The following is a 25216-nucleotide window of genomic DNA, read 5'->3' as shown; positions in this document are numbered from 1 at the left end:
ACACTTTAATATATTAAGAACAAGCATAAAAAAAATTATTTGAAATCCAACACATGAATTCCTTGAAAAGTCCCAATATATATGATTATTATCCCTCATAATAACACTTTAATGCATTAAGGACAAGCATAAAAAAAATTTCTTGAAAAATTCAACACATATGATTATTATCAAAATATTAAACTTTAATATAATACAATAAAAAACGACATTTAATTCCTTGAAAAGTCTAACATATATGATTATTATCAAAATGTTAAACTTTAATATAATATAAAAAAAAGAAAAAAAAAAGATATTCAAAAAAAAAAATTTAAAAATTACAATTCACATATATAAATAATTATAAACACAATTTGTGGCTAGGACAGTTGATATGCTAGTTCCACTGTAAAGCAAAAGGCAACACAAGCTTACCAACTGGAAGAGATTCTTTTCCAAATGCCTTTTCACAGATGCACCAAACTTCCGGGCTAGTTTCTCGGCTTCCACATACTGATTTAATTTGTGGAGAGTCACTGCAAGATGTAAATCTGGGAAGGCGATGGATTGATCATCAGGTCTCACGGTCTCAACATGATCTGCAAACTCCTCCGCAACAAGCGCTCAGCCTCCACAAAGTTCTTAAGTATGAATAAGAGGTTGTAAGATTTACAAGATGGGTAACTAAGCTAGGGTATTGTTTTCCTTTTCCTTTATACTTTTCAGTGGCGAAGAAGCATTTCTCCAGTAGCTCACGATCTTCTTTTCCTCTGAAAGCAACCAATACATTATTCAGAAGATGATGACTTAAAAGCAACTGAATTTAATTTTTTTTTAAAAAAGCAAAAGAAAAAAGAACAACAACAAAAACTTAGTTCAATCTATAGACCATCTCCCAGAAATTCACGTGCTGCGTGGATTGCAAATTTCAATCCATCTCATTAAGCCATTAACAAATTCATAACCTAGTAGCATGTTCAAGATTATCACACCTTCAAATATACAAACTACAAACTATCCTCACAAATGTGTTTTAATACTTAATGTTATTAACCCAGATCTGTAAGGAGAGACAACTCTAAGGAACCAATAAAAAATTTGGCATTAACTGGGCAAAAGAAAGGATTGCTTCATAATCAGTAGATGAGCAATCACAGGCCTTAAGAACATCTAAATTCAACATGTCAACCCAAATCACAAGAAAGGAAAGCCATTAAAAGATATTATGCACACATGATAATAGAACATCCATAAAACTTCTCAACCTATCAATTTATTTTGTTAAATGCAAACATAGCTAGTTAAATTATTGTAGTCTGAGCACAATGAGGTTTCTTAATTAGAAAAGTGGCAGAACTGAAACAAAGGCATACCATCCCACTAAATGCAACAATTCTGCTAAATCTATTATCTTTTCCATTACATTGTCATCCAAAGGCATACATTTTGAATCTGTAAGGACCTGAAGAGCATTTCTATATAATTGACTGGCTTCATCAGCATTCCCTGTATGAAAATGGCACGTGAACCCACACTCAAAAACTTGAAATAGATCTCCATCTATGAATGAACTTTTAAATTTAAAGTTTAAAGAAAATAGAGAAGATGTTTGATCTATTTCCAATACACAGAATAGAAGCTACAGCAGTCCTTTTATACAAGTGTAATACAGATTTAACCTGACTTGTAACTATCTAACCATCTTGAGTTACTTGTTCTAACAATATAACAGCTTTGATTAATATCTCTAACAAACTAACTAATCTCTAACAAACTAACTAATTATCCATGTGCAGGTACAGCAGTTAATAGCTGAGCTGGTTGAGCTTCTTGAACTCTTTGATCTTGAGACTTAGCTGGAGGCTTAGCAGCAGCAATAGATTGATCTGGAGGCTTAGCAGCAGTAGCAGAATCTTTATCAGTCCCCTTCAAACTCATAGGACTGGGAAGGACTAAGAGTTTGCTTTGAAGATATTGAAAGCGAGCCACTGAGAGAGGTTTAGTGAATATATCTGCGATTTGATCAGTAGTCGGAATATAAGCAATGTGGAGAGTTTTAGCAGCAACCTTTTCTCGAACAAAATGATAGTCCACCTCAATATGCTTTGTACGGGCATGAAAAACTGGATTATGTGCCATTGCAATGGCAGAAAGGTTATCACACCATAGAGTAGGAACAGGAGCAGAAACATGGAGCTCAGTGAGGAGCATGCTAAGCCAACAGAGTTCGGCTGAAGTTTGAGCTAAAGCTCTGTATTCGGCTTCGGAGGAAGATCTGGACACAGTAGGCTGCTTCTTTGCAGTCCAAGAAATAAGATTGGGACCAAGGTAAATGCAGTATCCAGTTGTAGACCTTCTGTCAAAAGGATTACCTGCCCAATCTGAATCAGAGTAGGCATTAAGAAGAAGAGGACCAGGAGAGAAATGCAGGCCATGAGTTAAAGTACCTTTCACATATCTGAGTAGCCTTTTCACAGCAGTAAAGTGACAATTTAAGGGAGATTGCATGAATTGACAAGCAGTGTTGACTGCAAAAGCCAAATCTGGTCGAGTGATAGTGAGATATTGAAGAGCACCTACCAAGCTTCGATAAAGAGAAGGGTGAGCAAAGGGTAGAACATCTTCAGAAGAAGAAATGGAACCTTTAGCAGCCATAGGAGAAGAATAAGGTTTGCAATTTTGCATGCCAGCTTTGGCCAAAACTTCTGAGGCATATTTGGATTGAGAAAGAACATAACTTGAGGAAGACAAGAGGACAGAAATGCCTAGAAAGTAATTAATAAAACCAAGTTCCTTCATGGAGAATGTGGCATGCATTTGTTGAATGAGAGTGTGAATGTACTGAGGATCACTACCTGTGAGGAGAATATCATCTACATAGATGAGAAGAATAATGATGGAAGTGGAGGTCTTGTGAACAAACAATGAAGAATCACAGTGACTGGTAACAAAATTTTGAGAGAGAAGAAAGGTAGAAAATGTAGAAAACCAAGCTCTAGGGGCTTGTTTTAAACCATAGAGAGCTTTATGTAACTTGCAGACAAGAGAAGGTTGAGTGGAATGAATAAAACCTTGTGGTTGAGTCATATACACCTCTTCCTCTAGAACACCATGTAAGAAGGCATTGGAAATATCAAGTTGTTTAATGGACCAATTATAGTGAAGAGCAAGACAAAGAAGAACTCTGATAGTGGGCTGCTTGGCCACAGGACTAAAGGTTTCAAAATAGTCCACACCCTCTGTTTGAAGAAAACCTTTGGCTACAAGCCAAGCCTTGTGTCTAGCTATTGTGCCATCTGAATTTTTCTTGATTCTGTAAACCCATTTGCACCCTATAGCCTGTTTACCAGGAGGAAGAGACACCAAAGACCAAGTGCTCTGTCGTTGGAGAGCTGCATATTCATCTAACATAGCATGTTGCCAAGCTGGAGAAGCAGCAGCCTCTTGGTAGGATTGAGGTTCAACAGTAGCAGCAGAGTTAGTAGTAGAAGCAGCAGTGAAACAAGTGAGATTTTTAGCTTTAGATCTGGTAAGCATAGGATGAGTGGGAAGACAAGGAAGATCAATTGTGATAGAAGAGATAGGAATTTGAGATGTAGAAGAAGGAATGGATGAATCAGAAGGAGTGGAAATAGAGTTAGGCAGAGGCAGAACAGAGGACTGTGGCTGAACAGAAACAGATGAAAAATGAGGCAGAGCAGGTGATGGCAGATGAGGTGACTGCTGAGAGACAGAACAAGGGATTTGCTGCTGCTGCTGATAGACAGAACAAGGAGGATTTTGCTGAGAAATAGAAATAGGAGTAGAAGAAGATGAAGGTAAAGCAGAGATATTAGGAAATTCTGAATCAAAAGAAGAATGGGCTATAGAAGGCAATGAAGCAGACTGCTGGTCTGGAGAAGCATGCCAAAAGAAATCAATCAAAGTAGGAGAGATTGTAGAAGAAGGTTGAGATGACAACTGAAAAGGAAAGGATAATTCATCAAAGACAACATGTCTAGAAATATACACTTTCCCAGTTTTAGGGTCAAGACATCTATATCCTTTGATAGAAGGTTGATAACCAATAAACACACAAGGGATAAACTTGGTTTGAAGTTTATGTGATGTATAAGGCTTAAGCCAAGGATAACATCTACAACCAAAAGTCCTCAACAGCTGGTAATCAGGCTTTTGATTGAATAATACTTCATAAGGAGTGAGATTATTCAATTTAAGAGTAGGATGCCTATTAACAAGAAAGACAGCTGTAGCAAGAGCATCAAACCAATAAACCAAAGGCAAAGAGGAGTGATGCATGAGAGTGATAGTGGTTTCTATGAGATGCCTATGCTTTCTCTCAGCAACACCATTTTGAGAGGGAGTGTGAGGACAAGACAATTGATGTTCAATTCCTTTTTGTTTAAGAAAATCTTGAAAAGCATTACTAAGATATTCACCCCCATTGTCACTCCTTAATATCTGAAGTTTAGTGGCAAATTGAGTTTCAACAAAAGCTTTGAATTCAAGAAACTTAGCAAACACTTCACTTTTATAATGGAGAGGAAAAAGCCAAGTAAATTTACTAAAATCATCAATGAAGAGTACATAGTATTTAAAACTAGAAACAGAAGCTGAAAAGGGGCCCCAGACATCAGAATGAATAAGGGCCAAAGGTTTATTGACAGTTGTATTAGACAAAGAAAAAGGCAACCTATGGCTCTTGGAAACACAACAATGTTCACAAAGTGGAGAGCCTTTATTTCCTAAAACAGAAGACTTAGAAACTAAGTGATGCTGAGTTAAGATGTGATGCAACTTCTTGGAAGAAGGATGTCCAAGTCGAAAATGCCAAATGGATGTGGTGGCAGGTGATGCAGCAGTAGCAGGAGAACAAGAAAGGCAGAGTGGTCTTGAAACATCAGCAGAAAATGAAGACACAGGAGTAGGTAGAGAAGATGGCACAACAGCAGCAGGTGAAGACGAGATGAGAGGATAAAGTCCATGAGAATAGAAACCTTTATACAGAACCTGCTGTGTAGCCTTGTCCTGAATAAGAAAGGAATGTTCATCAAAGGTAACAGTACAATGGTTATCTTTAGTTAGTTGATGAACGGAAAGCAAATTGGAAGAAAGAGTAGGAACATGAAGCATTTTGTTAAGATGAAAGGGAAAGGAAGGTGTAGGAAGTAGGCCTTTACCAGTATGAGCAATAGGAAGAGTGGATCCATCACCAATGGCTACTTGTTCATGTCCTTGATAAGGTTGATAGCAGGAGAGATGATTAAGATCATTAGTCACATGATTAGTAGCTCCAGAGTCTAAAAACCAGTTGACATCAGTGCTAGAGGATGGAGCAGATGCTATATATGCTTTAGAGTGATTTGAATGTTGTGAGGGCAGAAAACTAGGAGGTTGATCATTCTGATCATTCTGAAAAGCTGTGTCCAACCTGTGCTAACAATTTATGGCAATATGATTGGACTTGCCACAGATTTGACAGATTACTGTGGAAGGAGGAGAGGAACTACGTGCAGGAGTATAGCTGTTGCTATTGTAGCTGTTATAGCCTGGTTTACCCCTCTGAAAAGTGCTAAAGCTAGTACCTCTAGTACCGCTCTGAGAATAACCATAGTGGTGAGCTGGACCTCCTCGAAACCTGCCTCCATCGCGGCCTCTGAAATAACCGCGGCCTCTGAAATTGCCTCTATGTCCTCCTCTGTTAGAAAAATGACCTCTGTGGGTGTTATAAGCAAACAATCCTGGAGTTTCAGCAGCTTGTACATGCTTAAGAGAAGCCTCTACATGAATAGATTCAGAACACAGTAGAGAGCACAGTTGCTCTAAAGAGATAGGACCAGATCTAGCACGTACAGTAGTCTTTAATGCATTGTATTCATCAGGCAAACCATTCAAAATTAGAAGAATAAGATCTTCATCCTCAACAGGAGAAGATACTAAAGCAAGTTGATCAGCAATGACTTTGAAGTGATTCAAATAGTCTTCCATTGTGCCTCCTTTCTTAGTGATCTTACTCAATTTAGTCTTTAACTGATGTATATGAGACCTAGAAAGAGAGGTAAATCGTGTGGCCAGAGTAGTCCAGACTTCATGACTTGATTGACAATGAATTACAGTAGTGAAAATAGAGGGAGATAGTGTAGCAGTGATACAACTCAGTAGATGTGCATCAATAGTATTCCACTGAGTATAAGCTGGATTCAAGACTTGAAGATTCTGTGAATCAGGCACAGTGGATGGAGGACATACCTCAGATCCATCCACATAACGAAGAAGATTGGTGGCCTTCAAAATGTTTTGAAGTTGATTTTTCCACACTATGTAATTTGAAGAATCAAGTTTTGTAGTAACAAATGCACTGAGATTGGAGATTAACAAGGTCAGATTTGAAGGTAATGATGAAGACACAGAAGAAGAAGAAGAAGATGAAGCTGCAGCAATGGTGGAAGCCATTGATGAACTCTTTAGATGCTCGTGAGAGCCAAGTTGCTCTGATACCATAAAGAAAATAGAGAAGATGTTTGATCTATTTCCAATACACAGAATAGAAGCTACAGCAGTCCTTTTATACAAGTGTAATACAGATTTAACCTGACTTGTAACTATCTAACCATCTTGAGTTACTTGTTCTAACAATATAACAGCTTTGATTAATATCTCTAACAAACTAACTAATCTCTAACAAACTAACTAATTATCCATGTGCAGGTACAGCAGTTAATAGCTGAGCTGGTTGAGCTTCTTGAACTCTTTGATCTTGAGACTTAGCTGGAGGCTTAGCAGCAGCAATAGATTGATCTGGAGGTTTAGCAGCAGTAGCAGAATCTTTATCAAAGTTCACCACAATCCACTAAGTAGAATGAGCAACTTTTTGACCCCACACAAGTACTGGTGTTAGCATGATCCTACTAATTTAAATGAAATCAGGAAGAAAACTACTTGCATACAATAGCCCCGTTTGGTAGAGCTGTGGGAAAGTGATTATAACTTATAACTTAACAGCTTATAGCTTATAACTGTGAACATAAACTGATTTTTGACTTATAAATTAAGCTTCTCCTCCCCCACTCAAAGAATAAGTTGATTTTTGACTTACAAAAAGCTATAAGCTGTATTGTTAAGTTGAACCAAACACATCAAAATAGCTTAAATTAAGCTAAAAGCTGAAAATAAGCCATACCAAACAGGGCCAATGAAGAATACGAAGTTCACCTTATGCACATTTCACATGGGCCAACGAACACATAGCCATTCAAAAACTCTTCCATCATTCTACCCATATAACTTTGTATATATGTTGAGAATTCTACAGATTCACCACAGGATGGAATGTAAAACAAAAAGGAAGTTAATAAATAAAAGACAAAAATATTGAAATCTACACCCAAAGCAATATACAGACAGCCAAATTACCTAATAAAGGGATTTTCAGCGTCCATAGCTTTTCCTTCATTAAAATATTGCTGAGGCCAAGTAAAGCCACCACCAAATCCTCAATTTCTGCACCTTTGCTCAATTCCAATATCGTAATCACTTTTGTGGCTCTTCTAGTACAACCAAGTACTTTTGCCATCCCTAGTAATGGTGTGATAAAAAAAGTACTATTTTCCCCTTCAATAAGAAGCTTTTTACTTAATCATTGAATTGCTGTTTTCAGCATATACCACTCAACATTAAAGAAAATGTTTAGAATGGCTCTAACAAGAACCACAACAGCTTGTACTGTGTCAACCAGCAGAACCATTTAGTGCTGACAATGGTCCTGCGGAGAACAAAATGGACCCAATTAAAATCTAGAAAAAATAATCACTGACAGCTAGAATTTGCAAAGATCAAGGCAGTAACTAAAGTAATCATTTTATTAGTAAGTAATTACTCAACATATGCATCGAACAATTCCATTTTACTCTCTTTAATATTGCTCAAGTAAATGAAAGCAAGAACTCAAAAATCATTCTACATTCTTCATAAACATATAAAATTTCAAAAAGATTGTTTGGACCGCATTAATTTTTTACTGCTCAAACAGCTTATTTACACTGTCTATGGAGGCATTTCTGTTCAGCCAAAATGGTTCTCTTATAACCTACTGATTGACTACACAAGAATAGAGAGACAAGGTTGTGTGTGCAAGAGGAGCAGCAAGAAGAAAAAGAAGAAATCCATAAGGAACAGTATCAACAAAATAGACTGAGAGGGAAAGAGAAAAACATGATGCCATAAGTCGACTAAAACAAAACTTGAGACAGAAAATTGTGGCAAACTATTACTATAACCACATATAGAAAGTAATTTTGACTTGGAGCTTTTTCAGCTTTCAGTATATGCATACTTTAAGATTGCCGTACAAGTTATCAAAATTGTACAAGTTATCGTTGAATTAAGAATACAAATCTCATTATGAATCTTTGGGAGAGTATTATTGACATAGGTAAGACATGAAACAAAATATATGCGAACAAATTTGTTTTCATACCAGAGGCTCAAAAAAGGGGAAAATAAAAAGGAAACAGTTTCAATAAAGCAAAAATCATCGCTGCCAAACTGAAGGATTGTCTGATACAGCTACGAAAAGGAATGCAAATTCTGTTAATTTAAATAGATACTGAAATGTTTTGAGTTTGGGGCCAAATGCAACAGCAAACACACAATCAAGCAAATATGAGTCTAGCATTTAACAAATTTCAGGTGTTTGGTTTGTGTTCGGAAACATGTTTTTGGAAGAAAATTTCCAAAAACATGTTTGGTTTCAAATTTTCTCAAAAAAATTCCAAAATTACTCCTTTGTCTATTACACATCAATCAATCATTTTTTCTCTCTTCTCTCTCCTCTCTCCTTCTTAATCACTTTTTCTCTCACATATATCTACTCAACTACAATAAAATATTAAATCATCCCAAACTCCAAAACTATTTTCAAAATATACAACCAAACAAACGAAAAAAAATTCTAAACTCTCCCCCAATTTTTTTTTTATAAAATTTATCTCAAAACACAAACCAAACACACCCTTCATTTCTAGTAAATGGTTCAATGTCAATAATGAGTTTTGGGGGTTGTCAACTATAATCTTCTATAAATATACCCATAATTTAAAATGATTATATCCACCTCATACCAATGATAACCAGAAATATTTGCACTTTAGTTACAACATATGCTCTCAAGATAATAGTAGAGAAAAAAAAAAAAAAAAAAAAAACAACAACAACAACAATTTACCACAATTATAGTCTCCTTACGACAACAATCACAATATTAAATAAACGATCCACAAATTTTTACCTTGTGCATTGGACAACTGAGATGATGAATGCCTGTTGGCACATAAATTTCAACCAAATTTATGCTCAAATTTCAAATACGGTTAATCAGTAATGACACATATAGAGCCTATAAATCACTTCCTAAATTGATTAACTTGATCCGTTGAAGTACATAAATAAAACGACATTGTATCACAGTGACATTATTGAAGGTACTTAAGTGATGCGTGGAGCCTACGAAAGATGACACTTGTAGAGCCTACAATAAGGACATTGCACAGGATAAAGTCCAGAGGATCAATATGGTTAATCAGATATACAGATATGGTTACACCCAAATTCAGATGATGCTATCATTCAAAATTCAAATGGCATTATCATTTAATTTAAAATTTGAAATTCAAATTGAGGATGAGGCCCGCTTGTCACCTCGATGAGTCTCTATAAATATGAGGGATCATCACACAAGAAGGAGATAGAAGATCAGAAGTGAGAAGATTAGAGAGAGAGAGAGAGAGAAAGAAATCAAGAGCTAAAGCAGTCGTTACAAGAAAGAAGAAAAGAAACCCACAGAACTCAAGAGCCTACGCTATAAACGCATAATGGCAATGAATAGGTGAAAGGTTCCAAGCGCAAGAATTGTACTTTGTATTCAAGGGTTCAAAACCCACAACAATTTCAATAAAATATCTATTTTTCTTAAATTGTCTTATGTTATTTATTTTGTTCTTTATTAATCAGAGGTTTCATTTAAATAAAATGTGTAATTAACGATCTGAAATGCAGATCAGAAATAGGAACATGCTATTCAAATAATCAACACTATTTAGTCCAAAAACTAAATAGTGGACATTTGTAACATGAATTTCGAAATGTGTTGAAATACTTCATGTTTTAAAATTTGTGCCTACAATGCCAAAACCAAGAATCACAAGAAAAAAAATCTGTGAATGACTACCAGAAACACATGAAAACAAATTTTGAAAAAATCCTACTTCATCTGCCCTCTCCCCCTAAAAAACAAAAAAAAGAATGTCTTAACACACACAACAAAAAACAAAAAAACAAAATCAATAACAAAGCCATTAAATTATGAACTACAAAACTTTACTATAAATTCTACCATATGAATAAAAGGCATGTTTCAAGAGGACATTGCCAATATCAAGTTCAATACAATCAAAATGGAAAAAAAAATAGCATATTATATATATATATAAGGAAAATGTAAACATATTAGCGTGGCTCCCAAACTCTAAAGCAACATCTGAAATTACCATCCAAAGAAGTTACATCCGTTAATTAGCACAACAGCTATGAAATGTAAACAGAAGTTTGTAGATACAAGGGAGAAGAGCTAAGTTTAAGTGTTTGTGCTTTATAGATGAAAACCAACATTGCCCACCTGAAGTTGATAGGTGCCCAATGCCTGAGGTGGGGAAAAAATTGTATCCCTCACACGTTACTTACAATCATTTTTTTTAACCTTCTAAAAGGACATATTTTGCTAAAAGTTTAATGACTAGACTCTTCATGCATAGGAAAGCCAGTTTCTAGTTAGCTCCATCACTTTCCGATAGGGTAAAATTTCTTCCACCATCACACTGACAACCTCTTATTGTAGAGATTTTGTGCCGGTGGCTGAATAATTCCATTTTGGGTGTTTCAACTTGGTCATTTGTTAGAAGACCTTAGGTATGTTTAGAATCAATTTTTCTCAGTTATATTTATTGTTGGTTGCTTCATTATGGGGGATGGCTTGTCTTTATCTTGCATCAATTTTGTTTCCTGGAAGTGTTTTTTTTTTTTTTTTTTTTTGGACAATTTCAATTTGATACAGCCATTTAAAATGGGTGCAAATCATGTTTTATCAATACTGAAAAAATTTCCTCAAGACAAAGCTAAGAAGCACACACACGCACACGAACACACACACGCACACGAACACAGACACACACGACTTTGACATGCCAACAAAGAAATTTTCCAAAAAAAAAATTGTAGGACACGACGTGTGTAGGACGCGCGAAATATATAAATTATATATTTATTATATGCTATATATAATTATTTTGTGCCATCCATATGAATATTTAAAGATAATAACAAAATGTGACATAATACTAACTTTTAAAATCCAGAAAGAATAGAAACATTTGTTTCCTAATTGTCTAAAGCATGTTTAAGTCTAGAAAATTTTAGAAAATAGTAGGTGGACCTATTTGGATGTGTTCGACAAGTGTTGAGAAGTGTGAGATGAGTGTCATGTTAGTATCCGGCACAATATGCAACCTTCTTATAAGTGTCAGTGCTTCTTAGGGACAAAGCTTACACGATTTTAATGATTAAGTAAGAATAAGGAGCTAGGGTTGAAATGGATTTCTAAGAGTAAATGATAAAGGCCAAGGAATTTCGGGGGGTTTTCTTTTCCATGGTCGACTATGATTTTTTTTATCAAATCTATGCTTCATTTTAAAAAAAATAAATTTATATACCTCACATATGATAGCCATATAGAACTGTCTGCACATGTATGACAACATTCTATATTACAGTCCACAATGTTCGCCTAAGAAGCACGAGCATGAACACTGACACAAATACGCACATGGACACAGACATGGTGGTGATTCCAAAAAAATTGGGACATGACAATAAATATATTTTTATTTGTCATGTCGATTAATATTACATTCATAAACAATCAAAATTAACAAAAACTAACATTCATGTAAAATTTAAAAGAAAAATCACTCTTAAACTAACTCTCATTGTTTGAATTATTTATAGATGATTTACATTAATTATTTAATCTAAGCAAAAAGTTACAAACATTCAATATCCAACATTCATAAAAAGCACTAAAGAAGAGGGGAAAAAAAACTAGTCGCTGTGTCCTTGGCATGTCCTCTAAAAACAAATTAATTAAATGAAGGGATACGCCATGTGGCATGTCCCTCTGTCTGACACCACTACAACACCTATTTTGGAGTGTCGGTGCTTCTTAGATGTTCACTACACCTAAAATCTACCACAACAATAAAAGCAAGTTTCAAAATAAAATTACAATCAAAAGGGGGAAAATGGTGTAATGGAATGGGAAAACGAAAAGGCAATGCTAACATACCACTAACTGTTGTCAGACGTCAAAGTATATTGAATGACCATCCCTACAATATTAACACCGATTAGCATGATAGCCGTAAAAATCAAAGAGAAGTGAAAATATGATAGGAGAAGAGCAGCATGGCACAACCTTGGGCCCACCCCAGGCTTATAGGTCCCTAACTATAGAACTCTTACGTGGGCCATAGATGATGGCAGGTCATAGTCTGTTAGATTTGTAGTAGTATTGTCAAAAGCACGTGTAGGCGAAACCCTTAACGAGAAGCCACTCAAACCGACCCTATGGTGCGTATGATGGCTTGAATGGTGAGCCAACACCTAGGTGAGAAAAAGTGAGCACCTTAGGTTTTAGCGCAAGGCGCCTAACAAGGGCACTTCTTTTCCCATTGTGTGTTTTTTGATCAACAGATCTATACCATCCATTTTGTTGACTTTTATAATTGTGTACCAAATAACACACCTTTTGATAGCCCTAACTATAAATATTTGTGAGCTGTAACTTGTAGCAGAACCAATGTTTTAAAAGGCGTGCGTGTGAGGTGCAATAAGGTGCAGCCTTGCGCTTCGAATAGGTCGAGGCGAGGCACAATATGCAAGGCGCAACTTAGGCGCTGAGGCGAGGGCATTTTTTCGAGGTGCGACGTGTGGACTTTATGGGCTTTACCTATTTTTCTACTCCAACTGTTGATTAAGTGCCTTTTTTGTGGGCATACTAACAAGGATTTAAAACTCTTCAATATAAAATGACCAAACGTGGTCAAAAGAGAGCAGAAAGTGATAAAAAATTAAATGTTATGCTTTATATCTTTTGTTGGATATTATATTTCTAGTTTTAAAAGATTGAATGTTATGTTTAAAGATTATCGGAAATGGTTATGATTTTTGAAATTCTATATATATTTGTTATGTTGAAAAGTTTGTCTATTTTTATAATTTTTCTTTTCTTCTACTACTTGTGGTTCGCTTTGGTGAGGCGCGCACCTCCCCTCGCGCCTAGGCTATAAGAGACCTTATCGCCTCGATGCGCCTAGAGCCTTTTGAAACACTAAGCAGAACATCAATGTTTCTAAAGAAATGAAGAGAAGCACAAAGTCTCAAACCTTCAACGTTGATGACACTGATCTCCAACGCAACACAGTGAGTTCTTCTCACTTCTTTGCACTCCGTCTTCTTCTTTCTTCAGCATTTCTTTTCATTTTTTTTTCTAGAATTCATTTTTTGGGGCATCCTGTGGCCTGGGCAGATCGCAACAATAAAAGCACAGTGAGTTTTTATTTTTTTATAATTTTTGAAATGTTGCCTTCTTACTTCAGCCAGAAACTTCTGATTTTTTTCTTTTTATTTTTTCAGAATTCATTTTGTTTAATTTTTCTGTAGTTCATTGATGAGAAAAGTGAAAGATTTCTGGGAGCAAAAAAATATCATTGGTAAGGTACAATTAGTGCGTTAATTTTCACAATTTTGAATCATGTGCTGCTATGCTTTTGACCAGCTGGGACCTTGTCCTTTCCATCAGTTACAGTTCTGCTGGATCCTCATCAGTTACAGCTTTGATGAGGTGTAATTTCGTTGAATTGTTTGGTTACTTTGCTATAGGTTTTACTAGATTGTATTGCTGCTTAGCTGAATTGCTGAATTATATGGTTGCTTTGCTGCTGTAATTTTGCTAGAATAATTAATAGGGTAAATTATGCAAATGGTCTCTGTAGTTTACACGATGTGTCAATTTAGTCCATATTTTAATTTGCTCGATTTTGTCTCTTAATTTAACGGATTGTGTCATATTAGTCCAATACATAATGGTTGTTAGGTTTGGTGGATGGAAAGTTGTCATATGCTCAAACGATGTGTCAATTTAGTCCCTATTGTTTTAATTTGCTCGATTTTGAAAGGGGCCAAATTGACACATCGTTTGACTTTCTATCCACCAGACCTAACAGCCATTACTTATTGGACTAATATGACACAATTCATTAAATTACGGGGAAAAATCAAGCAAATTAAAATAATAGGGACTAATTTGACACATCGTGTAACTTACAAGGACTATTTGCATAATTTACCCTAATTAATATTGCTGAATTATTTTTCAAAATGCTATTGATTTGAATATTCTTAACAATGAGTTGGTCTATTGATATTTGATAATCGATTAGATGTTGTAGTCATGCAAAAGTAATAGAAAAGATCTGGGAAAGATGGTAAATCCCAAAAATTTGTCAAAGTTTGTTTGCAACACAAAGAAATGAATGGTCGAACAACATATTGCCGGTGGTTATAAAAATGCAGTTGCTTGTAAAAGGTGTCCCATCTCATGTAAGAGATGAGATTAGAGTCTGTATATCCAAGAAAAGTCAAGCAAAGGAACAATTGATCTCATTGCCCGATTGTGATGAGATGGGTGCCGATGAGGAAGGATGATGATATTGTTAAGATTAATCAACATGACAAAAGGCACTTCGTTGCCCCTAGTCAAGGTTCTACTGCTCAAAAGGAAGAATGATATTTAGGGTCTTATAATTGGTGAAAGTTGTGGACATACATGTTTAGGTAGTCTGCCTTTTGTTGGATATCTTATGTTTTTTGCCACACAATGGTTTTTGGAAATGTTTGATTTTGTTGGATGTTTAATGGTTTTTATGAATATTTAGTAATTTGGATATGTTAGAATTGGATGTACCTTGTTTTGAAATTATTGAAGCTTTTTTTTTTGCCTATGTTCTATATTTTAGATCAATTGCAATCTGGTAATCACACAGTGATATACCTCTACAGCTTTTGTGGCTTTTCTAATAGAACCGAGTACTAATGCCATCCCTAGTAACGGTGTGATAAGAGAAGTACTACTTTTCCCTACAAAAAGAAGCTATTTACTTAATCATTGGATTGCTGACTTCAGCATATACTATTGAAGATTAAAGAAAGTGTTTAGAATGGCTCTAACAAGAACCACAACAGCTGTGTCAACCAGCAGAACCATTTAGTGTTGACAATGGTCTCAATTAAAATCTAGGAAAAATAATCACTAACAACTAGAATTTGCAAAGATTAAGGTAGTAAATAAAGTAATCATATTTATTAGTAAGTGATTATGCATTGAACAATTACATTTCATTCTCTTTAATATTACTCAAGTAAATAAAAAGAAGAATGCAAAAATCATTCTACATTCTTCATAAACATCTAAAAATTCAAAAAGAACTTTTGGATTGCATTAATTTTTACTGTTCAAACAGCTTATTTACTTAATCCATTGAGGCTATTCTGTTCAGCCAAAATGGTACTCTTATGTGCAGCCAAGACAGATTGGCTACACCAGAATAGAGGGACAAGATGATGGTGGTGCAAGAGAAGCAACAAGAAGAAGAAAAAGAAGGAAGCCATAAAGAACAATGTCAACAAAATGAATGAAAATATAAATAAATAAATAAAATCTTGATACAGAAAATTGTGGTAAAATTTTTGTATGATCATAAATAAAAATTAATTTGTACTTGGATTTTTTCAGCTTTCAATAGATGCAAACTTTATTGATTTTTCATGAACATCATTTTTCTTACACAAGAATACATAAGGCCTATCTCAATATCTCATTATGAGTTTGTGCTGACTAAGTCTGAGTATTGACGTAGCATATGCATCAAAGAGAAAAATCTAGTAATGAAACTGGGGAAGTTCATGGGTAGTCATTGATGCGTAGAGCATCAGAGGTGGGAGAGGTAAGAAATAAGGTGGTCTTAACCGGAGCAAATAAGCCAGAAAATCTACCATGATGCATTTGAGACTAAAATTGTATGGATGAATTTTTTGGGGTTACGTTGTATCGATAATAAAAATTTCCCATTTCACCTATTGGGCAAGGGTGCGTAGTCTAACCATGCTAACTGGCACCAGCCAAGTCAAGCCATGCAATGTTTTTGAACACACATATCACAAACTAGGAATTACATAACATTTGAAATTCCAAAGATTGGACTTACCATATTCCCTCTCTAGAATTTCAAGAGACCTTTTGTGTGCAAGCATGGAATCCTCAAGTTTTCCCAAAGCTCAATACATACTTCCGATACGGGTTAGTACTGAGTCGAGAAGGAGCTCGTCATCCTTTAAACCATCAACGAACTCATCTAACTGTCCTCGCATGAACATGCATCCAAAGGAAAAAAGAAAAAAAAAAGGATATTAGAAAATAGGATAGAAAACCTCTTAGGTACTAACGATTCCTTGGGGCAATCGGACAGGGGAAAAACCCTTGAATTAACCATGGTGCACTTGTGGGAAACTTTTTGCCGAGGGCCTGTGCACCCTTAGGGATTAGTCGGGCTTTGATTTGAACACTCCCATGCCAATAAAAAAATAGGATAGGAAAAAAAAAAAAAAACTTTTATAGGTGTGCAAGGTTGTGTGTGTTAGAATAATATATTATGATTTGGGTTATTCTTTTGTAATTATTTTATGTCTTAGGGATTCCTTGTAATTATTAATCTTCATTAATATAAATAGGAGATGGTATCCTAATCATTCCCTAATATTGTATTCTCCAAAAATAACATGGTATCAGAGCCTAATCCTAAACCCTAATTTCCTCTACCCATACAATACCCACTGGAGCCACCAAACCCCGCTGGAGCCAACCCAGCCGAATCATAGTCAGATCATTGTAGTTGGCTTTGTCGTCCACATTTGTGTCAAGCTTGAGGGGTTTCGGCTCATCTAGGGTTCGGAACTCACCTGGTGTGATGAACGTGGACCACTGAATCACCCTTTCTCTTCATCGTTGGCTATGTTAGCTTCGTCGACCACTGAATGGCCCAGTTGACGGCTCCTCAGCCTTTGTTGGCTTCAGCTGACTGCCTTGCCCCTTCCGCCACTCTGCCTCGCCTCTCCCTCTGCTCGACTCCTGCTCTTACCCCTAGTATCCTGTCGTCTTCCTCGTCTGTCTATCTCTCTCTCGCTTGAGTTTTGTCTGCTTAAATAACCCATCTCTGTGTTTCTATAACCCCAGTCACTTTATATAACCCTCATCTCTGTTTGGTTTCATTATTTTTTAAAGTCTTTAAAAAAAAGAAAAGAAAAGAAAAGAAGAAGAACAAGGAGAAGAAGAAGAAGTATGAATTGTTAATTCTTTAATGTCATAGTGGTTGTTTGTTTTTTTCCCTTCCACCAGCACCTTCTAGGTTTGTGATTGGCACTAGTTTTGTTACGGGTTCGGTAGTACAGTATCTATGGCAGATTCTACCGGTGTGTCTACTACTTTTCAGACACCTAGGAGTGAGAGTTTCCCTATACCTACTACTATGACTGATAACCCCAACCCTAGTCTTAAAATTACCACCTCTATTTAATGGTCAAAACTATCTCGCGTGGTCGCAGAATTTGACTATGTTTTTGAAGAGCAGAGGGAAGATGGGGTATGTGGATGGCAGGATACAGGCACCCAGCTCAACTGACCCAGGTTATGACCAATGGGAGATTACCAATTCTTTGATTATAGATTGGCTTATTCATTCGATGGTATCAGACATTGGTGAGAGCTACTTGTCTATGGAGACTACCCAAGATGTTTGGGATGCTGTGGCTACCACCTATTCCCGCAAAGGGAATTTTTTCACAGGCATTTGAGTTACGCCACTCTATTGAGAGTTCTGTTCAGGGGGAGCAGACGGTTCTTCAGTACTTCACCTTCCTCACCAACGGCTGGAAACGCCTTGATCACCTGCAGGACTATAAGCCTGTTTACACTGTTAATTCCGTCGAGTACAAGAAGTTCATTGCACAGGAAAGGTTCTTCAAGTTTTTGGCCGGTCTCAATGTGGAGTATGATCCAGTTCAGAGTTGAGTTCTGAGTATGGACACTTTTCCTTCATTTCAGGAGGCATTTGCCTATGTACAGAATGAGGAGAGTCATCGGTCTGCTATGATGTCCCCTATCTCTACTGATCACTCAACATTACTGTCTACTTCTAGAGATGGCCTCAGCCTGACTCCCATCCCTCTGTTTACCACTAAGGAGTCTGTATTCTGTGATTACTGTAAGAAGCCGCAGCATACTCGTGAGACGTGTTGAAAGCTTCATGGGATTCCATCCGGGGGTCGAGGTGATTGATTTGGTTTTAGAGGAGGTCGGTCAGGCCAATCTAGAGGACGTGGCTCCTCTCCATGGGCTCATCAGTCTAGTGCCGTTGATACACTTGATTCTACTTCTACTTCCGTTGGTCCGACTTCTGATGTCTCTCTGGCATGACTACTCATGAGCTTGAAGATTTTTTGCGTCAATTGCTAGACTGCCAGTCTTCTACTGCTCTCAGTACATCTTCCTCGTCCTTTGCCTGCTCAGATAACTTAGCCTCTTCTCCTTGTGTTTTCCTGTCTTATAAGTCTTTGCCCTGGATTATTGATTCTGGTGCCTCAGATCATATGTTTGGCTCCTTTGACCTTTTCTCTACCTATAAACCCTCTTCAGGACAGGACAAAGTTAGGATTGCAGATGGTACTGTTTCTTCTATTTCTGGGAAAGGTTTAGTCCATGTCACTCCTACTTTACCTCTCTATTCTGTTCTCCATGTTCCCAATTTTTCTGTTAACCTGCTATCCTTGAGTCGTATTACAAAGGATTTGAATTGTAGTGTGACATTTTTTCCTGATCAGTGTCTTTTTCAGGACTTTGTCACGAGAAGGACGATTGGCAGTGGTAGTGCAGAAAATGGTCTACTTCCTGGATCAACCGGACAAGCTTGCTCATTCTTCCACCATGGATCCTACTACCTCCGATGATATATGGCTGTGGCATCGGCATCTTGGGCATCCTTCCTTTTATTTACTTAAGCATTTATTTCCATCTGTTTTTTTAAACAATAATGTGTCTGAATTTCTTTGTGAGTCTTGTCAACTTGGAAAACAACACAGAGCTTCTTTTGCTCCCAGTTTTAATAAAAGTTTAGTTCCTTTCTCATTAATACATTCTAATGTCTGGGATCCTTCTCGTGTTGCGTCTATGAAAGGTCATCGCTTGTTTGTTACATTTATTGATGATTTTTCTCGTACTACTTAGGTGTATCTCATGAAAGACAAGAGTGAGGTTTTCTGTGTGTTCCGCAATTTTCATAAGATGATTTGTACTCAGTTTGGGGCCACTGTCAAAATATTCTGTTCTGATAATGGGGGTGAATACATAGATTTTGGGTTAGGGCACTATTTTTCTACTTATGGCATTATCTATCAGACCTCTTGCACCAATACCTCTCAACAAAATGGGGTGGCGGAACGCAAGAATTGCCATCTTCTTGACATGGCTCGGTGTATGTGTTTTTCTATGAGTGTGCCTCGGTCCTACTAGGGCGACGCTGTTCTCACCGATGCCCATCTTCTTAATCGTCTTCCTACCCAGGTCTTGCAAAAACAAGCTCCTCTTCAAGTTCTCCTAGGTTCCCAGTCCTTGTTTTCTATTCCTCCAAAAATATTTGGATGTGTTTGTTTTGTCCATAACCACTCTCCTACTCGTGGTAAGTTGGACCCTCGCTCCCTCAAATGTGTTTTCCTTGGGTACTGTCCTACTCAAAAAGGGTATAAGTGTTACCACCCTCCTTCTTATAAGTGATTTGTGTCCATGGATGTCACATTCTTTGAGTCCCAGTCCTATTTCTTGTCCTCTCCGGTGTCACAGTCCTCCCTTCAGGGGGAGCCTTGGTGTGAAGTGATTCCTATGGTGGAACCAGTTGTTCTTGCACCACCACCTCTTACGGGGACTGCAGAACCCAATGTCATCGAGGATAGGGAAGAACAAGTTTATGTCAGGGACAAAGACAGACAACAAGTTAACTGGATACAAGAGACCACTTCTGCTCCTCCACTGCCATCTCCTGCTTTTGATGAGAGTCCAGGTAACTTTGAATCTCTTGAGTCCATTGATCTTGATGTTCCTATTGCCAAGAGAAAGGGTGTGAGGTTTTGTACTCAACATCTTATTTCAAATTTTGTGTCCTACTCTCATTTGTCGTCCTCATATAGAGCATTTGTGTCCAATATTTCCTCTGTTAGCAATCCAAACCATTTTCAAGATGCTCTTGCTACCTCTGAGTGGAAACTTGCCATGATTGAGGAAATGAAAGCACTTAGGAAGAATAGCACTTGGGAATTGACTGAGTTACCTAAGGGCAAACGACCTGTGGGATGCAAATGTGTGTATACTGTGAAATACAAAGCAGATGGTTCTATTGAGCGTTACAAGGCTAGACTTGTGGCAAAAGGGTTCACTTCGACCTGTGGGATGCAAATGGGTGTATACTGTGAAACACAAAGCAGATGGTTCTATTAAGCGTTACAAGGCTAGACTTGTGGCAAAAAGATTCACTCAGACATATGGCGTAGACTATCGGGAGACCTTTGCACCCGTGGCTAAGATGAATTTAGTCAGAGTGCTTCTCTCGTTAGCAGCTAATCTAGAATGGCCACTTCATCAGTTTGATGTAAAGAATGCTTTTCTCCATGGTGACCTCGAAGAAGAGGTATATATGGACATTTCTTCGGGTTTTGAGGATCATCAGACAGAAGGCCGAGTATGTAGGCTTTGAAAGTCATTATATGGTCTCAAACAGTCTCCGAGAGCTTGGTTTGAGAGATTCACTCAAGCTATGCTTAAATATGGCTTTAAACAGAGTTAGGCAAATCACACCTTGTTTGTGAAACATTTCTCACTTGGTAAGACTACAACACTCATTGTTTATGTAGATGACATAATTCTTACGGGCGATGATAGTGAGGAAATTCCTCTGTTGAAAAAATATTTAGCTAGTGAATTTGAAATCAAAGACTTGGGGAGCTTGAAGTATCTTCTGGGAATTGAAGTTGCTCGCTCCAAGGATGGGATATTTATTTCACAGAGGAAGTATGTGCTTGATCAGTTGAAGGAAACTAGGATGCTTGGCTGCAAGGCCTGTGACACTCCACTGGAACCCAATCAGAAATCGCGGGATGATGAAGGAGGAGTAGCTGTTGACAGGGAGAGCTATCAGCGATTAGTGAGTAAACTCATTTACCTATCTCACTCTAGTCCTGATATTGCTGTTGCTGTCAGTGTGGTTAGCCAGTTTACGCATGCTCCTCATCAGATTCACTTCGAGACTATCATAAAAAATTTGAGGTATTTGAAGTCTGCTCCTGGTAAGGGTCTTTATTTTTCAAAGTATGATCATATTCGTGTGGAAGCCTATACAGATGCTGACTGGGTTGGATCAGTGACTGATAGGAGATCGACTTCTGGATATTGCACCTTTGTTGGAGGCAACCTAGTTACTTGGAGAAGTAAGAAACATAATATGGTTGTCAGGTCAAGTGCAGAAGCTGAGTTTAGAGCTATGGCACAAGGGATGTGTGAGCTTTTATGGATCAAGTTATTGTTGAGTGATGTAGGTATTGATCAGACGGACTCCATGCGGTTATACTGTGATAATAAGGCCGCTATCAATATCGCTCACAATTTGGTTCAACATGACAAGACAAAGCATGTTAAGATTGATCGTCACTTCATTAAGGAGAAACTCACTAGTGGCACAATATGTACTCCCTTTGTGCAGTCTGGTGAACAACTTGTTGACATCCTCACCAAGGGAGTTGGGAGTAAGCCATTTCATGACATCTTAGGCAAGCTGGGCATGAGAAATATCTTCGCATCAGCTTAAGGGGGAGTGTTAGAATAATATATTATGATTTGGGTTATTATTTTGTAATTATTTTATGCCTTAGGGCTTCCTTGTAATTATTAATCTTCATTAATATAAATAGGGAATGATATCCTAATCATTCCCTAATATTGTATTCTCTAAAAATAACAGTGTGTGCCACAAATGCGCATGCACATACATATCACATAAACAACTTTCATAGGTAATGAACCTACATAAATTTTACCCAATGAAATACAATATAATCAAATTAATTCCTTTCTCCTTTTTTATCCTTGTATAGATTAGCTCCACTGGACCCTGACAGTCAGTTTGATAACAGAGTTATACATCCATTTGTTAGATTAATTGTCAATCCATCAATGACTAATAATGGCAGAGTTACAAAGTTAATGATTCTGTAATTGTAACATTAAGATAGCCTAGACGCAACACACAAATACACAGATGCGGTATGTAGACAAGCATGTCAATCGAAGTATCAAATGCTTTCCAAAAAAAGAGAAATTACCATGTAGACGGACTTAAGTATCCTGAAGTTTCCTATAGTAGCATGCTTAACACACATTCTTGTATGAATCAATGTGTAGAATATTTATTGCAGATGAAATCACCATGTCCAACAAGGAGCCAACCATCTTCAAATTCCCAATAGCAATGTACTCCAAGGTTATGACGTCTAGTGTGGCAGCTTGTTCTATTCCTCTAGCACCAGCGTCCATCTGTTCTTTCACAGCTTCATAATTTGCTTGAAGGAGGTCTATGGCATCATTTTCATTCCCCATCGTAATCATTGTTTTCACTTGTTAAAATCCACCTACTCTCCACCTACTTCACCCACTTAAACCTACTCCACTAAACCTAACCCACTACACCACTACCACCTCACCTACTCCACTAAACCTAACCCACTACACCACTACCACCTCACCTACTCCACTAAACCTAACCCACTACACCACTACCACCTCCACTTCACCTACTCCTTACCTACTACACACTCACCCTCTTCTATATATAGGAATCATGAATCATTGTAATAGATATCAATATATCAATCAATAATAATACATACAATTTATTCTCTCTCTTTCTCTATACATTATTTCTTACATGGTATCAGAGCTGGTTTAAAACCTAGTATTTTTCGCTTCCCCGGCGGGCGGCAACCTCACCTTAGCCGCCCGCCGGACCTCAACCTATTCCGCTGATAAAATCAACAAAGATTTGTGCAACTGTAGTCATGTGTGAGGCTGATGGAGAAGAATTCTTCACCTCATATGACGAGACAGTCTGGAACTGGAAACACTGCAACATTCTGCTCTGGAATTCTGCAGCAGCTAGATTATAGCTTGGTTGAGTGCCAAGCTTTGGTTCTTCCACCCACTCTTGAACTTGCCCAGCAAAGTGTGAAGGTTCATGCTTGTGTTGGAGGGACTAGTGTGCGCGAAGATCAACGCATTCTCTCCAGTGGGGTTCATGTTGTTGTTGGTACTCCTGGTCGTGTGTTTGACATGTTGCGGAGACAATCACTTCGCCCTGTTTACATCAAAATGTTTGTCTTGGATGAAGCTGATGAAATGCTGTCACGAGGTTTTTAAAAATCAGATCTATGATATTTTCCAGTTGCTGCCACCCAAAATCCAGGTTGGGGTGTTCTCTGCCACAATGCCACCAGAGGCTCTTGAAATCACCAGGAAATTCATGAATAAGCCTGGAAAGAGAAAAAGCTCATGCTAGGATTTGCGAAGTGATTCGCTGCAGGAATTTTGGCTTTGGATGAAACCCTTACCATACTCCACTCATTCTCTCTCCACTTTATCACATGGGTTTGTCCCTCTCTCTCCACCATTTGATTTCAAAAATCACTTATTTTTATTTATTTTTTCCAAGTCACTTTTCCTCTTTTTTAAATACCCCACTTTATTTTGAAACAATCGCACTGATGTTTTTCATATAATCCATCTATAAATATTTTTTATCTATTTTCTTTCTCCCTTGTTTTCTTTCATTTTATTTTTATTTTTTCAACAAAACACTCCCAAAAAAAAAAAAAAAAAAAAAAAAAAAAAAAAAAAAACAACATTTTACAAACTTGTCATTTCTTCATGCCGGGGATCAACCCCGATCAGCATTTTACACCATAAAAAATAAAAAAAATAAAAATAAATAAAAATAAAAAAACACAAAACAAAACAAAACACAACCAACACAAATCGGAACAGTGGGATTTTTCTTCTCGCCTATTCCGCCGGTCTTTTCTTCTTGCCACCGTCTTGGGCGGCCCTTGCCGGTGTTGCCTCCGTGTTTCCCACTCCACTGGGCATGATCACTACACCCTGCTCCTCCACTGCAGCATACGGCGGACCTCCAAATCGGAACATCACGGTGGCCTTCCGCTTCAGCTCCTTGTTTTCTGCCCTTAGCACGCTTATCTCTGCTCGCGCATCCTTATACATGCGCTGGAGCAGAGCCAGTTGGCCGTTCAAATGCTGCACCTCATTTGTCCTACTCTGCAGCCGGTTCGACAAATTTGTAACCGCAGTCATGGTTTCCACACATGACTTCAGTGTATATTGATTGGCTTCAATATCTGTTTGCCCTGCCATTTTTTGCTCCACAGACCGCATCGGAAAGTTCAACGGAGCAAAACCAGCGGTGTTTGGTTGAGGTTCACTGGCCACCGCACCAGTTATCTCTCTTGTTGACTCGTTCAGGTCGGGAAAGAGAGTGAGCAGACTCCGGGAAGAAGAGGCCATTTTTCTGGGCAACAGAGTGTTACAGATTTTCTCTCTCCGAAGAGGCAGAGTTTTTCAGCGAAGGGTTGGTTTCAGAGGTTTCAGAATGGTATGCCTCAGCCTCAGCCTTCGTCTTGGTTAAATAGCCGAGGCAGCCACGCGTATCGCGCGCCACTTGCCGCCAGACGACAAACGGGCGCGCAAGCCAAGGCGCCCACGTGCCTCGCCATCATGTCCGGCACACCTTTTGATGAATTGGGCACGCCTTTTGATGGCACGCCTTTTTATGGATTGGGCACGTTTTTTGATGGCACGCCTTTTGAAAGATTGGGCACACCTTTTGAGGGTGCGATTTTTTAGGGGTCCGACAAGACTCTGTAAACTGTCCCTACATTTGATTCCGGTTAGCTCCTTTATGGGTCC

General features: G+C 37.7%; 1 long non-coding RNA gene across 1 annotated transcript; it reads right to left on the bottom strand.

Moving 5' to 3' along the window:
- Positions 1-849: 849 nt before the first annotated feature.
- On the bottom strand, positions 850-25147 carry LOC114311005 (uncharacterized). The gene is made up of 5 exons (XR_014337361.1): positions 22670-25147; positions 16356-16506; positions 7396-7744; positions 7195-7288; positions 850-1488 (listed from the first exon to the last, which is right to left on the bottom strand). It is a non-coding gene; the product is annotated as an uncharacterized LOC114311005 (long non-coding RNA).
- Positions 25148-25216: the final 69 nt, after the last annotated feature.

Source organism: Camellia sinensis, chromosome 8, assembly GCF_055761805.1.
Source record: "Camellia sinensis isolate YWXY chromosome 8, ASM5576180v1, whole genome shotgun sequence".
Classification (NCBI taxonomy): Eukaryota; Viridiplantae; Streptophyta; class Magnoliopsida; order Ericales; family Theaceae; genus Camellia; species Camellia sinensis.
Note: the sequence above shows the minus strand (reverse complement) of the source record. Positions and strands in the feature narration are given on the sequence as shown.